Here is a 7,278-nt window from a genome sequence, read left to right as displayed (position 1 = left end):
ACAGGTGTTATTTTACCCATTTCATAGATAAAGAAACAGTTTCTCTAAGGAGGTCACTTGTCCAAGGTCACATGCCCAAAACAAGAACCTAATCTAATAGTCCAAAGGCCCCTTTTCATTATACCATGTTGCCTCTCAGCTAATGAAAATTGTACTATTGTAAATATAAAGCAATGACTAAAGCAAGGCAAATGGAAATTATAACTGAGACAGGATTAATTATTTTAAAATTCTCTTCCTATAATACCTCATTATAAGTCCAGTAACCCTCAATTCAATATAGGGAAGGTTTCATTAATGCCTCATTTTGGAGAGAAGGGGAAAAGCAGCAGGGTCTTAGATCAGGGAAAATGTAAGCTTCCCATTCACTGTGCATCTGCAACACAAGGAATGCAGAGGTTTCATCCAGAGGGGCATTCAGTACCATCGGATAAAAGGCTCACATTGATGATGTCATAAACTCATTGAAGTGTAACCCTTGGCTCAAAGAGTCATTTGCACAAGACTCCTCACTGTTGGACACTGATTAATCATCCTTTGCATCTGTGTAAGAGATGGAATTAATGAAAGTTTGAGAGAAGAAAGGTCTTAGTCTTCTGGCTTAAAGATTTGAGAGAGAAGGCAAATGGTTCTAGATTCTCTTCAGATCTCTTAAGGGAAAGAAAGACTCTGGGAAGAAGTCAACATATAGAGGAGTTGGCGACCTCAGTCACTTCCCTGTCTCCAGCTTACTAGAGACATAAGGGCATTTCCCCTTGGCTGAGATCTGAGACTCTTTCTCTTAGCTGAACTGAGTTATCTCACTTCCAATGGCAGAGCTCATTTACTCTTTATTATGTGGCATATTTTCATGTGTATGCTTTCTCTGATTTCTCTTTGGATATATGGGTTTGTTTGCTGTTTTGCTATGTGTATTCACTGTGGAACCAGATTCCGGTGGGAAGGGAATCAAGTCTGGGGCACTATTTCCCTATTAATGAATAGCAATCAGGAGCACAGTTGAACTTAAAAATTATTTCCCCTAACTTAATAACATGTAAGGATAGATATAATGTGTCAGGGCTTATATTAGGACCTGGGATTCAGATCCAGGATTTTTTTTCTTCATCACACCACCGTACCTCTTCATCTGGGCCTTGAAGAAAGAAGGAATTCAACAGGGAGAGACATGGACAGGGAGTTTCAAGGAAGCGATTAGCCTGTTTCAAGGCACAGAGGCAAAAGAGCATAGAACAAGAGTAAGGTACATGTTGTATTACAGTCTGACTCAACCCAGAATGTGTCAAGGAGAATTATGTGAAATACTGCCAAGTTAAGTTGAAACAAAATTGTTGAGGGCACTAAATGTCAGGTTTATACTTTATCCTGTAAGGAAATGGAAGCCACTGAAGGTTCTTGAGTAGGGAAGTGATTTGGTAAAATCTATATATTAGTGTGAGAAATAATTATTTCTCTCTCATATTAATGACCAATTATTAAAATTGGGTAGACCCAAGCTTTTTTTCCCCTCTCCCATTTCCTTGTCTAGTCTCTCAAGGAAAGGGCTGACAGGGGATAGGATTAACATTCTGGATATTGTTACTTCATCCAACTAGATCAGATTTCTGTCAGCTGGATGGAACTGGCCTCTAACCTGTGGATGGCCTAAGCCAAATGGAGCAGGCTAGAGACAGGAAATGGCCAGCAAGCAAGGACACGTATCCAACTGTCCCCCTGGCAATGATGGGTAACAGCAAAAATAAGACAAGTTTGATTCATAGTAGGGCTTCATGACCAGAACGTGAATATAGCAGGTGTTTGAGCTCAAAGGACACCTGGTACTGGTCAAAGAAATACAATAATTATATAAAACAATTCTGGGATGTTGCTCTGGCTGAGATCATCCAGAAGGTGAGGGCACAAAGGATTGTTGTTATGCCAAACTCAGGGCACAGCTTGCTTACAGGGTAAGCGAGTACTGCAGTATCTTGACATTTCCCCTCTTTGGTCAAAGGGAGGGGGTCTGAAAGAACCCCTACCCTTCTGGCCAATAAAAGAAAGGCAGGTATAAGCCAAAATGCCACAAGAGTCCTTCAGAGCCACAACAAGTTATTGCCTAGGGGGGTAGTTCCTTGAGAGGACCTATCAGGGAAGTATGTCCTATGTATCATTGCTAGCCATTGTTTGCCTGCAAGTAGAAAAGAAAAGGGGGCCAAGAATGTAGAGGGATAAAATGTCAACATACACTGAATCAGGGCTTTGGTGGTTGGGCACATCACAAAAGGGAAGAGGAAAAAAAGAAAAAAAACTAGCACAGTATACTCAGCCCTCATCTGGAATCTTGGGACAGCAGTGTCATATGAATGTTGGCTGCTTCTGGGTCCGTACTAGACTAACCTTGAGGTCCCCAGAGGGTTCTGCCATCTACTCAGGAGTAGGACCTTTCTTCAGATGATCCTGGTGTCCACACCGGCAGGTTCGACATCTATGAGAGTAGTCAGAAGGACTTGGCAGGGACCCAAAGAAGACATATAGGTTGACAATTGTGAGAAAAATCTATGAAATCTTTGGATCTGAGTTTCTGGTCAGCATAACATAGGTCCTCTGTTAAGATCTCTAAACAGCACATTGAGATGGTCCAGTTTCCCGGTCATGCAGGGCTAGATTCAAACAATGCAATAAAGTTTTCTCACAGCTCCTATAATTGCATAATTACATTAAGTCAGATAGGGATCAAACTACTTAGAGGTCTCACAATGGACTAGTTCTGAGAAGGGAGATTTTACACGTCACCAAGCAACCAAGAAAACTTAAACATAAGCCATGCAAAGCAAAACAATGGTTACCACAAATTTTAACTGACATCATGTCCCCCATCATGTCCTAGTAACCCATTCTCAATATACATTTAACCTGTACATTTTGAGTCCCAGATAGCTCATGTAGTCATCTGGTCCCTAGATATCTTTTCTTGGACAACAGGCTTTATTCTCAAGACAGCTGTAAAGAGGGCTCTGCTTCTCTGGTTCCAAATCTAGAGGTTCCTAGATAATTCTGACTTAGTTCTCCAATTTTGAAACTTCAGAGAATTTTAGTTTATATAGCATTTGCTATTTCTATCCTTACCTAAATCCTCTACCTGATATAAGAATCTTTTAAAAATTTACGAAGATCCAACTGTAAAATGAGCTCTTCTGCCTTTTAAAATTATCAGTTACCTTAAAAATGAGAAAATAGGGGCGGCCAGGTAGCACAGTGAGTACAAGCACCGTCCTCAGAGTCGGGATAACCTGGGATCGAATACGGGCTCAGAGACTTAGTGCCACACCTAGAAATAACTGGCTGTGTAACCTTGAGCAAGTGACTTAACCCCAATTGCTTTAAAAAAAAATGAGAAAATAATTTCCCTTTCTTTGCCATTATCAATACAATTTATGTGTAAAATCCTTAATCCAATTTTGAGAACTTATTACTAAAATAAACTCAAAACCTGAATTTCCACAAGAAATGAAATTTGGACGTCAATCCTAGAACTTGTATGTAGTTCTTGGAGAAAACAGTCTAGTCTTGTTGCTCTCTCAATATTTTCTATCCTATTTAATTAGAAAACTTTTACATTACATCTTTGTCTAATGATTTCCCCCTTAGAAGGATTGAATTTTATATAATATTTTATACTATTATTGTGTTATATATTATAATTTGACTACAAATACAGGTTAAAACTGTAAGATGTTCATATTTGCATCCTATTATAGTAACTCAGACATTCCAGTATCAATCTATTATTTAATAGATTTAGTATTGTACTTACAAAACTTCTTGATTATAGAAATTTGCTGTAAAGGAAGGGACAGAGTTATAACAATGGCATGTATCATAACAGTGGGGAAAACTCCCTTAGCTCTGTCTGATTCCATTCATGAGTCATATCTGACAGTCATGTAGTCACAGGGTACCAAAAGCAAGGTTCAGGATTAACCAGGTGGAGAAATTTCCTTTTCAGAAAGGAAATAGCACAATAGGGAAACAGAGTCAGGAGGATCTTACCTAGACCATTCCATCCTACCTAGACAAGTTCCCCAGAACTTGTCCCAGGTACAGACATCCACCTTTAGCAGTTTCCAGATGGCAGCACATACCATTTTCTACTATTGATCTCATGGCAATTAAGACAACTATACTTATAATCAAAACTCAATACAATAGCAAATTACAGTCCTGGGAATTTTTATCTTAAACAGAAAAATTTCACTAACCACAACTTAGGGCTTGCATATTTTTCCTGATTCTAAAAGTTAACATTTCATTTATCCTTTACTTATAAATTAAAACTACCCGTATTCTGGGGCATTATTAGTAAAATGACTAATTACCCAGTAATTCTATCTCCTGAACTTTTTAAGCATCATATTAGAAAGATTATTTTGGGACCTGTAGGAAGGGAGATAAAAACAAACGTTGTCAAATCCACTGTGAGGTATAAAGTAAAGCCCCATTGCACTGAAATGATGAGACACAGTGCTTTTCTTTCTCAGGGATTTTTTCTGCTTTCATTATAATCAGGTACATATAACAAGAAGAAATTGATATATATTAGTAAACTTTTTATTTCTTTCTTTTTTGGTCACAGCAATTCTCAGTCATACCAAACAAGTCACAAAGGGGTTGCATTCTGTCAATGGAAGGGAGAACTCACTGACAAGACCATAGAACATTAATTCATCAAAATCATGAAGCATTACTTACCAGTAAGTACTGTACTATAGAAGTACGTTTGATGAATTATGGATTCATTGAATTCATAAAGCATTGAATTAAGCGCTATATATTTGTAGAGTGCTTACCGGTAAGGACTGTACTTTACAAGTAAGTATGCTTGATGAATCATAGATTTCATCAGAATCATGAAGCACTAAGTAACTGTTGAATTGGTCAAAATTCACATATCTGCTGATGTACTGTACAAGTAGGTACCCAGAGGAAAACAGGCAATGGGCAGGAGAAATGAGTTACTGACTTTTTTTTAAATCAGGATAACAGTATATGTTTTCATATTTTTAAAGAAAAATGCTTGCCTGCACATTTTTCTATTCACACTCTTTCAATTCCTTACCATTCTCTCCCAGATCTCTAATAACTAGATGAAGTTCCCAGTTTCAAAGACCTATCAACTCCCTAAATTCCTAACTAAAGTTGACATGAGTTTGTTTTAATTTATATAACAAATTGTCTTAAGGCAACCTATTTAGAAATTTTTGCTGTTGGAAACTGAAGGTTTTGAAAATTCATTTGTGGCTGTTGAAGAGGGAGGACAAGAGAATTGGCCTCCAGGTCAAGAAGATCTGGGTTCAAGACACATGCATGCTGTATGACCCTGAGTAAGTCATTTATCTACTCCATGATCTAGGCGAACTAAGGCAGAACAGGTACCACATTGCATTGGTGGAGGGAGTTTCTTTAATGGGAAGCTCTCTACCCCCAAGTCTCTATCTCTTGTAGCTGTGAACACAGAAGGATAATAATAATGGTATATTTATAAAGCACTTAAACATTTCCTCACAACAGCATTGGGAGGGAGGGAAGGAGTATCAGTATGATTAAACCCATTTTACAGATGAATAATCTGAGGTTCAGGGAAGGTAAGTGACCAGTCCAGGGTCATACAGTGACATGTGAAGTAGTGTTAGAGAACAAAATGAGCACTGGAGAAATAATTAAGAGAACTGGAGGTTTGACCCTGGCTCGATTACTACCTTGACCCCGGGCTTATCTTGGCCAAATCACAACAACCTCATTGGACCTCTGTTTCCTTGTCTTAAATATAAGGAAAGTGACCTTTAATGTAGTCTACTCAGCTTAGCTTAAGGGCTCAGTAAGAAACCAGACAAGAGTGGTCATTGTTATTATGCAAAAACCATTGTTTGAATGGAAAGTTTTTGTTGTTATGTTGACCTTTGTGGAAGATTTTGCTCTGGTTAATGCGGAAACATTACTCCAGATGGAACAGCAAGGGTAAACTAAATGACGTCTAAGGTTCCTTCGAGCTCTGAATCCATGATTTATGATCTGTGAGTTTCTAAGTTTACGTAAGCCTTCAGGCCACGGTGTAGGACGGTGCTCCCTCTGGTGGAGTAATGTTTAAAGCACCTTCTAGCTTTAATGAGATAAAAGTTAGGAAAGGCATACAAGTGTACAAATATAGGGATGAGGAGGAGGAAAATTAAGAGAAGGAAAGGGAAAAGATATTCACTAAGTGTCAACTCTGTGCCAGCACTTTACAAATATTCATCTCATTAATCCTTACAAGTCTGGGAGGTAAGTGCTATTATTATCCCTATTTTACTGTTGAGGAAACTGAGGCAGACAGATTTTAGGTGACTTGACCAGGGTCACACAGCTAGTAAGTATCTTAGACCAGATCTGAATTTAAATCTTCCTGACTACAAACCTAGCACTCTTATCAACTGTACCACTTAGCTGCCAAATATGGCAGAACAGGGATACTATATTTCAAACTTCTGTTCTTCAAGAATCTATAATTTTCATAATTTTTAACTTTTTCATCCAGGTGTGAAGAGATATTTCAACCACTCCATAGCCTAGTATATAGCTTTGAGAGCCATTATAGTAAAAAAGAAAATCACCACGTCACCAACCTGCCTTTCTGAACTGAATTGGTCCAATCCTCCAAAAATAATCTGACCTACTGTACATTTACACATGGACGGATACCCAGAACCTTTTCAGCTTGGTAGAATATTCAGAGCTTTTACTCTCTTGGCATAGCCTTCAAGAACTCAATATTCTCTCCAGGCAGCAATCAGACTACACTTCAAAAATGATTTTTCCTCCTCCTGTAACTTGTAATCCAACTTCCAAAAAGCAGAATTATCATTCACTTGAATCTTAACTTAAATTCCTTGACATTTCATAATTTCATTTACATTTTGTACATTTTCTTATCTTAGCAATTCTAATGAAATACTACCAGTTCCTCTGAGATGCCAAAAATGCCTAATCCAAAATTAAACCATCAATTTCTGAAAAACAAAGTCAATAAATACTTAGTAAGCACCTACTATGTCCCAGCTACTGTGTTAAGTGCTGGGGACACAAAGAAAGGGAAGGTGAGAAAAGACTTCATCTAAACCTCAACCCAAAGAGCTTATGTATTTTATTTCCTTTTGGGGGGGGGGGAACAATTGGAGTTAAGTGACTTTTATTAATGACTTGGATAGAGGTATAGATAACAAGTTTATCAAAGTCAGTGGCTTCTTAGATCAGAGGATACATTAT

The sequence above is a fragment of the Petaurus breviceps genome, unplaced genomic scaffold (assembly GCF_028583685.1).
Source record: "Petaurus breviceps papuanus isolate PSGF00001 unplaced genomic scaffold, PetGlider_PUasm1.0 90849, whole genome shotgun sequence".
Lineage (NCBI taxonomy): Eukaryota > Metazoa > Chordata > Mammalia > Diprotodontia > Petauridae > Petaurus > Petaurus breviceps.
This window is presented reverse-complemented; position numbering follows the sequence as displayed.